This window comes from Rhopalosiphum padi, chromosome 3, assembly GCF_020882245.1.
Source record: "Rhopalosiphum padi isolate XX-2018 chromosome 3, ASM2088224v1, whole genome shotgun sequence".
In the NCBI taxonomy this organism is placed as follows: domain Eukaryota; kingdom Metazoa; phylum Arthropoda; class Insecta; order Hemiptera; family Aphididae; genus Rhopalosiphum; species Rhopalosiphum padi.
The window spans coordinates 9,716,642-9,734,917 of NC_083599.1; the positions used below are offsets into that span (position 1 = coordinate 9,716,642).

An 18,276-nucleotide genomic window follows, 5' to 3' on the forward strand; every position below is an offset into this window, starting at 1 on the left:
TATATATGTATAGCGTGTAAGTACAATGTACGAAAAACTAAAGAACAAAAAAAATAAAAAAAACACTAGCCGGAAGTCGTTCTTCACTGTATCTTTATGTATATAATAATATTGTGTACAGTATTATAATACATGTGTGCGTGTGTGTATGTTCGTGTGAACGTTTATTATTCAACTACCGTACGTCGCGTCGGGCGCAATCGGGCAAACGCGTATATTACTATTTTCATTATTATTATCATTATAATCATTGTATTAATAAAACACATAAAAAACTGAGTCGTTCGTTGTAAATTTATAGAGACCAAGACGTGTTATCAGACTGCAAAAACAAACGATACAATAAATATATTATTATTACGTATGTATGTTGTAGCAGTAATACGTGTTTGTTAGACAAAATTATTTAAACCATATTCCACCAAAAGGGTATAAGTATTTTTTATTTAGAAACTCATAGGATAAAACGAAAATGCACAATAAGTCAATAACTACTTTAGTTTAAGTATCTGTTGCATTTACTTAAGCATATCATTCAGCTTTATTCATTTAATTTGAGAAATATTGTATTAAGTCTATACATATTTATAATTGTAATTAAAACTTATTAATTACCTAATTAATTAATTTGTATTTAATCACGTCGAATGAAATTATTTTAAATATAAATAAACTATAAGTATTCTTTGAATCTTGGTTTATATAACATTTTGTTGACACCGAATGTGTCACAAAAATTAAAATTAACACGTTCAAGTGTAATCGAATAAACCACTACAGCATTATAAAATGGGCAATAAGAGAGAGCGCATTTTAAACAGATATTTAGTTTTCATTCAAATAATTGAATATTGCATAGTAATCTGTATACTAAAATGATAGTATAAAAATATATTTAACTAATTTGTAATTGAATTAAGTTAATATTTTTCTCTGTATTATAGAAGTATATACTGTCTGTTAGCTTGTTAATTTCTAAATATTTGCTTTTAACGTAAAATTAACTTAAATAGTTAATTTAAGTTGATTGTTTTGACTATATTGCCCATAATAGTGTGATAGCTATCGTATGTATATAGGTACCTGCATTTGAGGTCTTTATCAGATGCGTTATTATATTGTCAATAGGAATACATAATTGCACCGAAAATCACAAATAAAAATAATTCATATAAATAGGATAAAAAAAGTTAAACATTAATAGATCCAATCGATGTTTGGTGGTATAAATTGGCATTCGACAATGAACCGATCAATTTTTTTTATAAATTGAATTAAAATTTATCAAAATTCAAAAGTATTGTTATATTTAGAAAAATAAATTTTTCATTCACATAGTCACATAATTCTATTGTTTTTTAGCATATTATGAAGTTACAATATTACAGTAAATGTTTATAAAATTAGCATCTTTTTATCTATATATAATATTGCTTTTCATAATTTAATTATTGGATATGTCTATAGGTACTAAAGGTACTTATCTTTAAAATTTGTCACAACTCACAAGTGCACTTGTGTGCAATAGGTGTTTATAATATTACTTGAAAATAAATTGGTATAATTGTCATAAAAAACTTTTATTTAAATGGACGGGTATCTCTCTGTTCTATTGTTCCTCGACCGGTGTTCGTAATTAGCCGCGGCACGACCTCCGAACTATAATACTACAGCCACGTATTATCATCATAATATATACGACGGGTGGGTTTATTGTGCATTTGTGTTTAGGAGTGGTTATGGTACAACGATATAAATAATGAGAAATGATTACTTTTTTTTTTATTTTGTCCGATTACAAAACGACGGAGATTTTGTTTGTACGCGTGTGCGCGTTAGAACGGGGTTCTTTTGGAAGTAATGAATTATTAGGGTACTCGTTGTAAATTTTAATATGAGTCAGCCGTAGTATACGTTTACTCAGATACCCTACCACACAAGTGAAAAATCTACCTATATTAAGGTTGCCATTTTTTATTTTACTTCAACTAGGACAAACATTTTTTGTATAATTTTTATGGAAAAGATTTTACCGCTCATCCACGGTTAACCACCAATTTTCACATCCTATTTTTTTATAATTTTAATATCACACACTATGATTTTTTGTTCTACGACTTAAACTTATGATATTATGACATTACGCATACGTAAAAACGACTTTACTGATACAGATCTGAGATCGTAATAAAATGAGTAACCAACAAAATTATCAACTAACGTTAACTGTTGTATTTGAATAAGACAACTTATTCGTTATCAATTCAGAAAAATAGATTTCTTCATTCAATGAGTATCAACGTGATTATTTTATCATTTATCGAAACAATATTTTTTTCTACTAAAAATGTCTGGTAAAGATAAAATATAAACATAAGTTATTGAATTTTAATTAAAAATGTACCGTTTCGAAACACTTTTTCTGTAAACTGTAACTTTCACGTATTAAAAAAACGATACAGTCCATGACCTATGCCAACCCTAAGGACCTATATTATATATTTATAACATTTGCATGAACTCGGATCTTATAAATGAAATGGATATACGTTTCGAGTTGTTATAAACGCATTGAGACGATAATCTACAGAAAAAATGTATTTATGTAGAATTAGGGGTGAGAATCATCATATGCAACGGTGTATCAGCTTCTACCATTAAAATGCGAATAAGTTGTCCTAATAAGCTTTCGGTAAACTTCTAATACTGAAACCTGTGTATAAATTAAATAAAAAATATACCCCACACCCTCTCTATCATTCCTGCTGTGTGGTAGATGAAGAAAAATTACTCGGAAAACGAGAAAATCCTCCATGATGCCTTTTTCCTATTAACTATTTTCTAGATATCAAATTACGTTCAAGTTGTTTTCAAAGTCTAATATTAGTTAATAGGTACCTCTAACGAAATCATCCGAAAACGGTGATATCAACGTAAATAATAATTAATAAACATATAAACATAATGTTATGTAATGTCTATGCCTCTATGGTATTATGGTATTATTTAATAATTGAAAATTTAGCGATAATTAAGTGTGTAATTTAGTGTATAATAATAATCGATATAATTTTTACTATTTACCTATAATACGCCAATATATACATACTAATTGCTGTTTTGGTAATTTTTCTGTTATATAATTGTCCCCAAATTATACTTCCTATACTGTTATCAATTTTTATATTTTTTTGACTTCATGTGTATAGAATTTAATGTATAAATAATACTATAACATAGTATTTTGATCCGAAAATCTGCACAGAAAAGATTAGTATAGTTAACATTTGTCCTGTACAATCGAGTACCACTGTACCAGTACCTTGTTGAATTAGGTATCACATGTATGTTAAATTATTAATTATTAATAGGATTTTAGGATAATGTGTTAAATACTTCAAAATACTCACTTTTAAAGTTAAATTATGTGACATCTATACAATATTCAATGAAATAAGCATTCTTTTTTCTTGCAATGCTACTTTTGAAAATAATGTATATTTTAACTGAGCCCTGATTATTATAATTAACAATTTTATTATACTCTATCGTTTAATATATTAATATTATTTATTATATATTATTATATAATAGGTATAATATACTTACCATATACTTATCGATGCAGTTCCGCACTCGCGTGTTTTAGTTCGTTAGCCGGTAACACCGACCTGACATTAGTCTTTATCGTTAAAACCATAGGCGTAACTGACTATTATTATACAATATTATTTTTCCCCCGATGTGTTTTCTATGTTCATAATTATGGTATCCAGTTGTGGCTGATATAATATTACACTTTTCTACGTACAATTTAATCAGGCGTGCAGTTGAGAATATTAAGGGTTTGATTTTGCCAAAAGTTAAACAATCGCGAGTATATTTATCATTCGAAATTATTTTGCGTTGTTTAATCGTGAAGTACGCTCGTGACCAAAATAGTACACACATAAACTCAAACTATATATGTTGGAGAGAAGTTTTTTCCAAATATCTTAAATTCCAAAATATGTGCTGCAGTCACTGAAAAATATGCTAAAAGAAGTCTATTAAGTGAGTGTCTATTATTTGAATGTTCATGGAGTTTATTTTGGAGAAAAACGTTGTTACAACACAACCACTGAAGTCAGCGCAAGTATATGAATATGATACGTATATTATGCAAAGGTGGCCATTAATCAGTAAAAAGTTAAAGCTAAATTAAAATAATAACTTAACTATTTAAAGTATACAACTAGGATTTTTTCAGTCAATTTGAAAAACATTATGTTCTATGCTAATATATATATATTATAGAACTGTAGTCAAAGCTAAATCAAACAATTTTTTTCTTGTCACCTTGTATACAATGATTTTAAATAAATATAATATTATTCCTTGATATAAAAAATTAGTTGACATAACACATAAATGTGTAATTGCCCAAATTGTTTTATGCCTAATATAGTAATGTACAATAAAAATAAATAATATAGAATGCGTTTTTAATAAAATGTTTAGTAAGTTATAATTAATTAAAACAATAAAATTGGAGTCACACAATATACGAGTATCCAACCCAAGAGATATAAAAAAAACATTTTTTAATCGTATTAAGTTAATATTTTTTTCCATATTAACTAAACAAGGTAAATTGTATAGTTAAATAATTATTTATTTATTGCTTATCATTTTTAACGTTTAATTAACTTAATTAGTTTAAGTTAGTTGTTTTATATTTTATTGAGAAGTAAATTTTTGTAGAATTCATTATTGTTACCTGTACTTGTTTATATCGTATGGTATAATGGCCAAATAAACTTTACAAAGAAATTATAGTTAAGTATATCGTAAGACATGATCATTCAACGTAATTAATTTGTATTCCCCACACTGTGAGTGTATGTATACAAAAAGGTTGTTCATTTAGTCGATTAAATTATTTTTTAATGATGATGTAGCTATTACTACAATGATTATCTGATCAAATGTAATATATATTTCACATATACATTTTGATTCGGTGAATTAAAATGCATTTGTTTTCTTAAAATCAATTTTAATTTTTACAATTCGTTACACAAAATAGAAAAAAAAATTATCAATAAACGAATAAGTGGTATAAATATAAACTTATCTCAAATAAATAGGAAATATTTTTTTGATTTATACTTCAAATCATTGAAGCGATTAGGTATAAAATGTACATGACGATTACGTTTGTAGGGACTTTGACTTGTGGCTACACAATGGTAGACGATAAATTTACTTAGAGTTGTGTAATTTTATTTGGGCGAATTTAAGTTCCTACACGAGACCTAGCAGGTAAAAAAAATACATATGTTAGTTCCTACACGTTAAAATAAGGTACATAATATGTAAGTTCCTACACAGTAAAAATAAGTACATTTGTTATTATACGGTAAAAAAAAGGTACGTATATAAGTTCCTACACTGCGTATATTATTATATATAATTTATAAGTTATCAATTTAATACTAGATACCATATAATACTGTTATATATTTTAATATAATAATAATTAATTTATTATGTGGTTATATTATTTCTTTACTTATTCCACTACTCCACACTATTATATTCTTCTAAATTATATTATTTTCATATCATCAGTTTGATAACTTATAGTTATTATGTTCTAAAAAATTTGGTATGTATATTTTTTACTATTAAAATGTATGATGATATTTTTATTTCTTTAAGACAGTATCATCAGTTTGATAACTTATAATATTATATAAAATAGAGTATATTTTTTTTACATATGCACCTGTCTTCCGCCGTGTAAGAACTTATACATCACATATGTAGGAATTAACGTATGTAATTCTTTACCTGTTATTCTCGTGTAGGAACTTACGATTCCCCTTTGTTTATATTTTCATGTTAGGTATGGATATTTTATCAGCTATTCTGTCTTTCAATGACCTCAATGGAAGTTCTATGTAAAAATTCACAAAATTCTGAGCGGAGTGATAAATGTATCGATTTTACAATTTGTTACGATGTGTTAAAAATAAAGAATATGTTTTTGTTTCTGAAGACACCAGAAGTTTTGTGATATTTATAGATATTTTTATTTTTTTTTCGATAACTGATGAGGGAGGTATAACGTTTACATTTATAGTTTAAAAGGCTTGAAAATATTGACTGGCCATATTAAATTTTTATAAAGTTTGAAATTAAAACGTTGATGTTATTTGATATTTATTAAAAATTTTATTACACAATGATTTAATATTGAATTTAAATTTAATATATTATTATATCAGTGATCTACTCAATGACGATAGTTACCTACACTCGAAAGTCGAAATGAAACCTATTTGAGAACAGAACGACTTCCCGATTATTTTTCCTTATTATTACAATGCTGCAAATAAATGAATACTTTTTTGTTTTATTTAAATAATTTTTTATTTATTTCATCATCGTTGTTTAATAGTATAATGATATAAATAAATATAGGTAGATACATAAACAAAATTCGATTTTTTTTTTTTTGGTTTGATTTAATTATTTGATGTCGCTTTTTTTTTTAATAATTTTACTACAATTATTGATATAATGAAATGCAGTTTTTAACTTCCTAAAAATCTCATAAAATAATTAGTAACTATATAATATTCATTAGGTACATATCTACTACATAAAAGTATACAATTACTAAATAATAAATATTGCTAAAGTAGTGAATTGTGATTAAATGTTGTTGAGACAAACAAAAGTTTTACATTGTGTAGTGCAGTATACCTACTCCAGTAATACTATATTATTATGATATATCTACCATTCTAACTATACATAAATTTACTGAATTAATTTATGTAAAAAATTACATGTGATATAGGTTGTAGGTATTGTGTATATACCTACATATAATATATATGTTAATGTTGTTAATTTACTGGTCGTATCCGCGTTACAATTTATATGAGATGTTTTATTTAATTTTTTCACATGATACTACGTTGTAATAGCATCGCTTTTTCACGGACTACGTGCTGTTTGTGAAGATGGAAAGAGAACAATTTTGAGGAAAAATGTTATAAGAAAAGGAATAAAATGTTTTACGCACTTTTTATCCTTAATACTTTATCTCGGTACTTTTTTTTCAATTTATACCTATATTTTTTTTATCATTCTAATATTGGCTATGCAATAATTTTCTGAGAAAAATTGTATTAAATGACATAAGAATAATCTGTGACTAATTTTTAAGAAATATAAACGACACTCATTGATGACTATAGGTAAACCGGTTTGAACGTCATTTTGACCTGTTTTTTACTTAATGATTTATTCAATATTCTAACCTTGGGGTTACTAAAGAACGTTTTTAGAGAACAAAAACACCATTCCAAGTACCAATATAACTAGTATAAGAATTGCAAGTTATCCTGCAACAATAATTTTCATATAGTGTTCACATAGATAAAACAAGTATGAATGACAACCATTTGAAACGATGTTTTAGTAGATAACACTTCGAATCAGGATTGTGACGTATAATAGATAAATATATAGATTAGTTAACTGATGAACTATGAATACTTACTTATAAACCTATCTATAGCGCCTACATTCTTATACTTTTAATATTTATTCTTTGTTCAATAAATTATTATAAAATTGTTGTTAAAATAATTATAAACCTACTATAAGTATATTTTATTTGCTACGCCTTTTTTTATTATTGGCTTTCTTACACTTCGTGAAATTCGAAAATATTTTTGAAAATGATCTTTTTCTAATGGTCGCTCCAATTTAACATTGTGTAATTTTTTTCAGTATAGTTATTCACTTTATATATTGAAATATAACATTTATTGCATACGTCAAATTTTTATTATATCCATTAACCACGCGTGCAGGTTCATTTAAAGTATTTGTTAGGTATTTATTTATGACTTCTATAATACCATACAAGATTTTATAAATGTAATTTATTTATAATTATTTATATTTTATTAAATATATTATAATTATTTTTTATTTATAAGAGCAGGAAAATTAATCGTAACAATAATAGATTGTTATATTTTAAACTACCTTTAAAACAAGCACATCGTTTGGATGACACTTTTACATAAACACCTTAGGAATCAGTGACCCAATCCATATAAAGTACGAGTTGCGTCACGGGCTTTTTAGAGCGACGTATGAATTTGGGCCAAACAATAATGTATATACATATAACATATTACATATTATAAAGTATGTCATCATAATAAATATATATTGAATATAATATTCAAAGTAATTTACTAAATTAATTATTAATATTCAATAAATATTCAAATCAAATTTGTTAGGTATTAAATGAATAATAATATTATAATATAACAAAAGGTAAATTATTCCTACAATAATTCTTCCTTTTGTTACTCGTTTAATTGTTTATTTAGATCATACTAGACTTTTTATGATTGAAAAATTTTGAAAAAAGACGTTACCAATATTTTAAAGCTGTAAGTTTTTTCTAAAATTTAAAATGCTCATAACTTAATGACCAAAATTTAGTTATTTCCAATAAACAATTTGGTATGTTACCTATCCTCCCTATAGATGTTGTATCAAATGTTTAATTATATTTACTACCTTATACTTCATGCTAATATATGAAGAAAAAGTGAGATAAAAATAAATAACTTTATATTAAAACATGCAGCGTTTAACATTAAAATTATATTTTTGTAGACAGAGTTTTTGAAATGTAATATTTCTCGTTAACGACATTTGATCAATATTTTTTTTCCAAATCACAACTTCAAGAAGCTTCTTTGGCGTTGGTCAATCTAATTTTTAATACAACGATTGTGATTTAAAGTTGTATGATCTTATTGTGGACAGGAAGCGCATGGTCAGATGACCAGATGACAGCTATATAAGTACCTAGTTAAAACTTAATATTTCATTATGTGTAAAATATCATCAGTTATTCAATTCCAAATTGACACTAAAAAAAACATAACGTTTCCATTGCGTAATTAAATAAGTCAATTCATCACTTAATTATCTTAAAATGGTACTTTTATATGTCAATTTACTGGGTGATTCACAAATCATACTAACCCCTAAAAGCACAATTTTAATATGTTAATTATCAAAGGAAAAAATAAGGTTACACACGAATTGCGTACCAAAATTGGTAGACAAACCTTTTTGAACGAATTGCGTCCCGGACGAAATTTGTGTTATTTTTTCATCTAGGTTCCTGAAGTGATATTGCCATAATAAAGATATGCCAGGTTATAAAAAAAAAAATTGAAATGTAATTGTAAAAATATAATAATGTCTTAATAATATAAATTATAAGTCATAATCAATCACATTAGTTAGTTAGTTGTTTTTTTATGACTTAGAACTTTTTTCTGCCCATAATTCCGGAGAAAATATTGAATTTTCATTTATGTATGTATCTACTAAATAGTTAGCAAACTTTGTAGTTTTGTGTTTATCTAGTTGAATAGCATACATTTCAAACGAAAAAAAAATCTTCAACTTCGTGTGGTTCTAGGAAAGATAATTCAAACGTCATTGCTAAGTACTTGCCTAATTTATTATTTAGGATATAGTCTGAAGCCAAGCCTAGTTCTTGTATTTTTCTTCACCAATATTTTTATCGAAAATATCTATAAGGCCGGAGTTATAAACGGTGTATTCCGCTGCGTTGTCCGTCGAACTCAAAATGCACTGGTTTATTTTTAAATTTCGGTTCGAAACGCGGCGAATACGCCGTGTATAGCTCCAGCCTAAAAGTAAAAACTACTAAAAACGAGTTTTTATATAATAATATTATGTTAATGATAAATATTTAATTATTATTATTATTTTTAAAAAAATATCAAAATTAAAAATAAATTTAAAAACCACTAGAATTACTTTAGTTCTATGAGGGTTGTGGATCCATATTGTATTCAGTATATGATTTAAAAAATATAAAACGTATCTATTCATGTGCAAAATTTTACGCTAGATATATACCAATATCAGGTTTCGACGAGTTTGGTCAAAGTCAGTATATTATTATCGTTGTAAATATATGATGCTTTTAATTTACGATTCTGTTTTTAAGGATAAAAACGTGTAAGAAAAGGAAAAATCTAATAGGAATCGTATAATTCTATTTATATTAACCAGCCTAACGATTGGCCTATACCAGGGCACCTGGCTCTGTTTTCAATATATTGCAGTTATGTAGTATCTATATTCTATACTGCATAAATAAATTATGGCATAGTATAATAATATTGTGTATATAAAAATAAAAATAAATATATTTCTATATTTAAAATCTATTTAATTTTACGGGTACCATATGCGTAGTTTAACGGCAACAGGACGACACGAACATTTGGTAAATGTATTTTATCTTACCATAATATATATATATATCTTTTTATAAAACCTATTAAAACGTTTAAAGTATTTATTATGACGAGACATTAGACGTTTGATTGCTTTTATATTTATATTTTCGAGTAATACGCGTGTAAATAGATATTCGTAGTACTTATTTACATTGCAAATCACTCAAAACGTTATTTATGTTAAGCAATATTTCAAAGTAGTTGTATCATTACACACGTTTGATGTGATATTACTTGATAATCGTAGTTTTCGCTATCATAATATTATAAAATATTGAGGTTGAGTGCACTAATTTCAGTCAAATGAAAATCAAGTCAAAATACTTAATATTCAATTTTGTTGAAAATTATGTTTTTTTGTTTCATTCATCTTTTCTTTTAAAGTTTTAAAAAATATACATAAGTAAATTAACTTGAAAAAAATTGTTAAGTTTACATTTGGTTTCAATTCCATCTAATGACGCGATATAACTATACTTTAACATTATATTATAATAGTGAACCGTTTCTAATTTAATGGGTAAACCGACAAATTTTTCTTATGTTATTATTTATTATCCAATTACTGATTTAGTTAACTTCATAGTACAAATTGCAGTTTTTTTTGTTAGATGACTTTTTGATGACCGATTTAACTTCGTTTTGTCTAACAGCAAATTATATAGACAAATCAAATCGTTCAAGGAACAACGTAGAAATACTTAGGTATTTTGGCGAGTGGTATACTATAAACAATGAGAATTGTCACCTAATAAATAAACGTAACTTTCACAAACTTTGAATTTTTTCGTTTGAAGTTTTTTGTTTAATTTTTTTGTTGTTGTTCGTTGTTCAACTTTTAATGTCACAAGTGATGTTACGAAACTCTTATCACTCACTAAAATATATTATAGATCATCTTTTTGTGTACGAATTGCGGTAAAAACTGCAGCGAAAAAAAAATCTTCTTGCTTTTATGTTTAGCCCTTTTATCTTTTTATTTGTTCGTGATTATGTGCAGTAAAATGTATTTTTAATCCGGGATTTGAGAACACCGATTTTTTTAAGTCTTTTTGGCCTTTTAATCATGGCTCTAAAGCAAAATTGACTAAATTAAAACGAGTTACTGTTATACAATTTAAATAATCAAATTATTGAATTTATCCACGATTATCTTATATAGTTTAACATTTTCAATAATTTATAATGTGAGTTTGCGTATTTTAAGTTTTTAACCTAAATTTAATGTCCTGTAATTAAGTAAATTTTGATTTTTTAAGTATTTTAAATTATGATTAAAAGGTCAATTATATTATTTAAAAAAAATTAGTATTTGAGCATTCCCTATAGCTTCTCACGAAAACTTAATTTCAATCCTTAGTTACTAAACAGAATTATTTAATGTTATCATTAAAAGTAAACACACTGTATTGTATTTATGGTATAATTGGATGTTTTTGCATATACTTTTTACCAGAAGGTATGTTAGGAGGGGGGTTTTTTTGGTCTCTTTTCTGACTACTGTCATTATTATTGTGTAGTTATATAATATTAAATCGTTTCGTAACTAAGAAGAAATTAGACCTGCGCTAACGTTACAATTATTATGAATTTCCAGACAGGAGCTTTCGGCGACATCACCACTGTCGTTTTTAGTTCGGAGTAGTGCATAACTTTTTTCAAGTCAAAATTAAAAATCGTCACTGTCGTTGCATTATACGGGTATTCTGTGAGGAAGACAAAGTGCAGATTTTTACGTGGCACAATGTTCTGCGTGACGCGTGTTATGTATAAATGGTAAACGACGTACGTTTGTCGTATATTTTATGTGCAGTATTTCAGTCGAGTGACGAGTGACAACCAACGACAACGTTCGTTTATTACAGTAATAATAATAATAATAATAATAATTATTACTATTATTTTTTTTTAACGTTCCGTTGGACTACAAGAGAACGAAGAGTTTTATAGGAAGAGAGTTGAACGCGTTGTTCGTATATATTTTAGCCGTAAACAAAATAAAACATTTTTACCATGGGTTCATTTACACAATAATATAACCTCAACATTATAATATTACGATATCATATGATTTTTATGCATCTAAGACACAGTAACAAAATACGAGTATTTATTAAAGTTGGTACCAATACAGTATACTTAATATCTCAACGATTTATGTAATATATTTTTGTGCATTGCAATGAAAACAAACATTCTTAATAAATAATACCTAACAATTAAAATACGAGTGCTATTTTTTTTTGCTAAATTATGGAAAAATGAATTATTATATATTTACTTCAAACACATCAACTTAAAATAAAAAGAAAACATTTTTCAATAATTTCTCAAATTAGATTAAGACAAATGCTTGAAAATGCCCCGTCAACCCTAAAATGTGCTTTTATATACATTCTACGTTAAAGTTTTCGTCCACATGTTATAAACCTGTTGAGCAAGGAACATACAAATCAACATTAAAATCATAAGGAAATCCAACCTCTCACCGTGAAGGTGTTTATACTTCCAATGATTCTTTATTTAAATGTTATTACTTATTATTTATCAATTATTATATATCTACATTATGAATTATTCGTGTTTTGATGGACTAAAAACACGTAGTGTGTTAATATAGGCAGTTTCTAATAGTTTAATTATATTATTGTTAGGTATGTGTTTGACTAATATTATTTCGGTTAGCCGAATGTGCCAAATTATCTGAGTATCTATGTTAAAACTATGTACGTATATTATAATGCACAGATGTTATGAGAGTAGATGACCATATCATCTTCAAAATGTTAGCTTATTTGCTTAATGATTCACGGAAATACAATGAGGTTATCATTTTTATAAACATTTTTTTTATATTTTAAAAATACACGCTTATTCAGATCAAAATTTTAATTACAATACATAGTAATGAGTACGCTTTGTAAGTCAATTTGTAAATAGGCTGATTTTTTAATCTTGGACACAAGACACTTTTTAATGGAATAAAGAAATCCAAGTATTAAAAAAATCTTATGTGAACTTAAAATTTCCAAAAATCACAATTTGAATAAAGTCATTATTAAAGGAAAAATTTGTGTGGGTATTGTAGGTGAATCGCTCTGTATAGTTTTCGCAGAATATCTTATAACATATTATATAGTCGTATATGATATACATATTGCACACGTGCGTTGTTGCAGTGTGACTCGGACAGTTTATTTGACATCATGCAATATTGTTAACAGATTGTTCTTAGTTCTTTTAATACACGTGTGTCGCGTGTGTGTAAAATATGGACGTGATGAAAAAACCCCTAATGTACATAACTAAAATATTAGATGTATAAACAAACTTATATTTAAAAAAAATTTTGAGATTTATTTTTGTCATTTGGCATTTTCGATTTTTATTAGAAATTTTTAAAAAATTTTATTCTGTAAAAGAGCTTTAAAATTGAATGCAAGGTTCTTCATAAATAGTTCATACTCAAACCAAAAAAATCTAATAATTAATTTCTTACTTAATTTTTCTTTATAGACATCTTATAATTTAATTTGGATAAAATTAGAATTTAAAAAAGAACAACGGTTTAGTTATTTTGTTGTAATTTAAAATATTATTCGTGGATGCTTGAAATTTTCAACGTATACTAATATATTTTATACATGAAATTTTCCTATGTAATTTTTTAGTCAAAAACTAATTAAATCTACAATAAAATAAATTATTTTAATAGTAATATAAATATATCAGAAAAAATGTTAAGCAATTTAGGCTGACGGTCCGTTTTGCTCAGAATCCTTTTTCGTATGAAATTAATTATCTTAGAATTCAAATGTAACACTTGCATTACAGTAACTTGTTCATCAATGAGGAAATATACTCAAGTAATCGACACCTATTGTCCAACAGAGCAGTTTACCATTTTCCCTGAATTTTCAATTATATTCATTTAATTAATTAGATTTAATTTCAAAACTATAGAAAAGAAAAATATTTACTTAGTACTATTTTCCCCAATGAATCTAGAAGACCCCGGTGCAAAGGATCAAATCAACCACAATTCGGTTTAATTGAAGCGAAACATTCGAAACTGCACATGTACATAGTATGATATAAGATGCGGTTTAATGAGTGGATAATAATTGTTTTTTCCGACATGCAATGAGTCGAATATTTTATATGGGCGGCTCAAGTGTTTGCGGCGATACCAATGATTACGCGTTTAATATTATTATAGTCTATAATTTAGACCATTAATATATTACATTATATTGAAGGGGGAGTGTATTATTTTATATTATGCGCGTACACGGTTTTGATGCCTACCAAAATATTATTACTCTGCAGCCCTAGGTCCCCTCTCATACTTCGGGTCGATAGTTCAATTTTCCGTTAACTATATACAATTTCCAGTGTGTATAATTAATGTTATGCCATTAATTATGTTTATATTGTGACACGGTATAATAATACCATGTGTCTTTGTTGTTCTCAGATAAATAAAGATTCGTTTATTCGCTGTTTTGTCGTAAAATTAATCTAAGTAACTTCAATATCGTTTTCAATATTCAAATAAAATTAGTATTGTGTGTGGTATTGTACATTTGTACATGTTTAAATTCATAATGGTTAAATACATTTTTGCTAAAGATCGTTATGTTTTTAATGGGTAAATGTTTACAAAACGTTAAAAAAAAAAAATTATGGACTGTGATGGGTAGGTACTTGTATTATAGGTATTATATTGTTATTTAATCCAAGTCTTAGAATTATTTTAAATCGTTGCATTAAAGTTGTTCAAGAACACGTTTTCTTACCCCGTGTTTTTTTTAGTAGTAAGTTATGACTCATTGAATAGTGTAGATTAAAATAGAATTATCAATTTTGAAAGAACGTATTATTTTTTATGTCCTCTTACGTAAGATCATACAATTAAAAATCTGTCCATCATAGTTTTCTTTGCAAAAAAAAAAAAATTATAATAAAATAATCAAAAGGCCTCTGAAAAAATACGAGTATGTGTATAATATATAAATCGATTTAATATTTGAATAAAAAAATCATTTTTCTTCCACTATACTATTTTAGTGATCACTGCTGACGACAAACAAGCACCCGTTAATCATAACTTTTATTACAGACCAGACTTTTTTGTAGCCACAAATTTAGAAATCGTATACCTTAACAGTTTCTTTGAAGTATCTCTTAAATAGTTTTAAATTGGTTAAAAAATAGTAGAATTAGAGTATAGTCAATAAAATGAGATTTCCGATATTTGCTATCCAGATGTGGACAAAATAATAAAAAACATCCTTATTATAGACATTATCTACATAATTCGAAGACATGTTAATTACAGATAAAAAATCTTTTCTCTGCTTTTTCAGCAGTTATTGGAGAAGCTACCAATCCAAATTGTGAATTAAATCGTACTGAATTAATAGACTAGGTCTTGTGAAAAAATAGTAGTCGTAGTCTTTAGTAAATTAGCAAATATTAATAAAAATAATTTATAAAAATGTTTAAAAAATAATTCAAGTTTTATAAATTAGTATGTCTCAACAAAAACCTATTTGTAACTAATATTTTAAAAATAATAACCTATGGAAGTACGTATCTAACTTGTATGCAGCTGATTTTTCGTATTTGCGGGTTCCTTTACGTAATTTCAACACTTACGTTTAAAATTTGATTTTTAGGAAAAGCCGTCTGGATACCAGAACGACTTGTCCTGAAAACGTGTTTAATGGTGGCCGTTTTAACTACCACGTTGTCCTCTTAAAAGTTTGTAATCGTGTGGAATAAATTTTCTTCGAAATTCAAAGGTGGCATTATTAATTGCGTAGGAACCTAACTATAAATAGGTATAATTATAATAATATTTTTCAATAAATCCCCGTTAAATTGGTTGTGTGCATGTCATCGGCGTCGAATACTGATAATTTGTCGTTCATGGTTAATCGGAAACATTTACTCGCAATGTTAAGGCAGAAAATATTGGTTTTCCATCACGACGATGTCCATAATGAAGTATCATATGTAATACAGTCAAACTATAATCACGACGTTTTTCATCGTGTCGATTCGTATCATATACCTACCACGATTATTATGTTCGCGTTTGATTTCCGATCTACGGAGTTCAGATGAACGCTGTGTAAATCACGATCACGGAGTGCGTGTTTTTGTTCTGAATGATTTTGCGATTTTAAGATAGATGACGTAAATAGGCCAATTAATTTTTTTTTTTTGGAGGGGGAGGGGCGATTTGGATTCCTTATATTGATTAATAGAAAATGTGGGGAGGCATGTAGGATGTAGCTGTCCAACAACAACAACTATAGTTATCAACATACAAATAAAAATTATTATATTTATATAGGTATACTTATATTATTTTTATTTCAACACAATTCGATATCTTTTATGGAAAATAAATTAACAACATCGTCCTCATTTTTATTGTAATATGTATTATATAATAAAATAAACTATAGTATATACATATCAAATTCAGTATAATAGATTATGTTGAACAAATAATTTGGTCGACTTCAGCAATTTAATATAGTCGTTGAAATACGCCATTGTTATTGTTTTGAGTTAGTTTATTTTACGTTATTTTATAGACTGGGCTTTTTTGTTAAGCTACAGAGGCTATTATAGTTTTTTGCAATTTGATTTCTGAGTTTTGTTTTTGACGTTCCTACCTGCAGTATATTACCAGACAACCGATAGTGGGCGAAATATCTTAAGTCCATCGAATAATGTGTTATTCATTATAGATTACTAGGAAATATTTGATAGTTAATTCATTGGTTTTATATTTTATTTTTTACGCGATATAAAAGAATTGTCATTATAAGTATTTGGTAACATTATTAACAGAGTTTAATATATGTTGGCATGTTCGTTTAAAGTAAATTAAAATATTATGTAATAATTAGGAAAACTTCAAATTTAATAAATTTAAAGCTTGTTATGGATGCACTTATGCATACAATTTGCTCTAAAAATGAAAAATTTACTTTTTATAAAATTTGGTGAAATTAGTTTAATTAATATTTAATACCATTATACATTTTTTTTTATATTTACCTATATTTTGTTCATTGTCATTCTTATTTTCACAAAAGTATTGTTCTGCGTATTTGAATTGACAACAATTGAAAGTAGTATAACGTATAATATTTATTGGTTTATTTTTATTTGTCAATAACTACTATAATTGTTCACAACTCTCCAAAATGAATTTGTCTTTGGGAACAAAAGTCGATTTGTTATTGAAATCAATATTCATTACTACAAAAAAACTTAAAAGAACCCCTGGAGACTATGAATAATCAATAGAGAATTAACTATAAATTATTGAAACGATAAGTGCACGTTTATTGAATACCTATTGTATCTAATTTAAACATTTATATTTTATAATATATATAAATATATTATATGTTATGATTTATAGGTACATTTGAAGAAAATATTATATGATATGCTACAAATTTCGAATATCTATGAAAAATTAATGTTAGTTTATGTAAACCTATATTATTATGACGTAGTAGGTAGGTATTTTTTCTATGGAATTAGTATCTAAGTCTTTTTATACATCAAGGTAAAAAAATAAACTTAAAAAGCCACAACCCCAGAAAAAATTTATCTTTGTGTTTTTGTGTTTATTAATTTATTCTTTATTTTTATATTGTTCATAATTTTATACTTAAGACAAGTATAATATGTATTAGTTTGATATTTGTATCATTATTGTAGTTATACTGCTATGGTTTAACAATTATAATATTTGTATGATGTACGATAAAAATAATGAATGTATGTAATGTATGTAATCATAGTTTGTAGTAATAATTTATGTACTTACACATTATTAGTTTGTGCGTTATAATAATGGCAGTGAATT

At 26.2% G+C, this 18,276-nt stretch overlaps 1 protein-coding gene across 3 annotated transcripts in view; it reads left to right on the top strand.

Moving 5' to 3' along the window:
* LOC132923714 (myosin-VIIa) overlaps positions 1 to 18,276 on the top strand; it is a 113,975-nt gene that overhangs the window by 21,105 nt on the left and 74,594 nt on the right. The gene's annotated exons all lie outside the window — the stretch shown is intronic.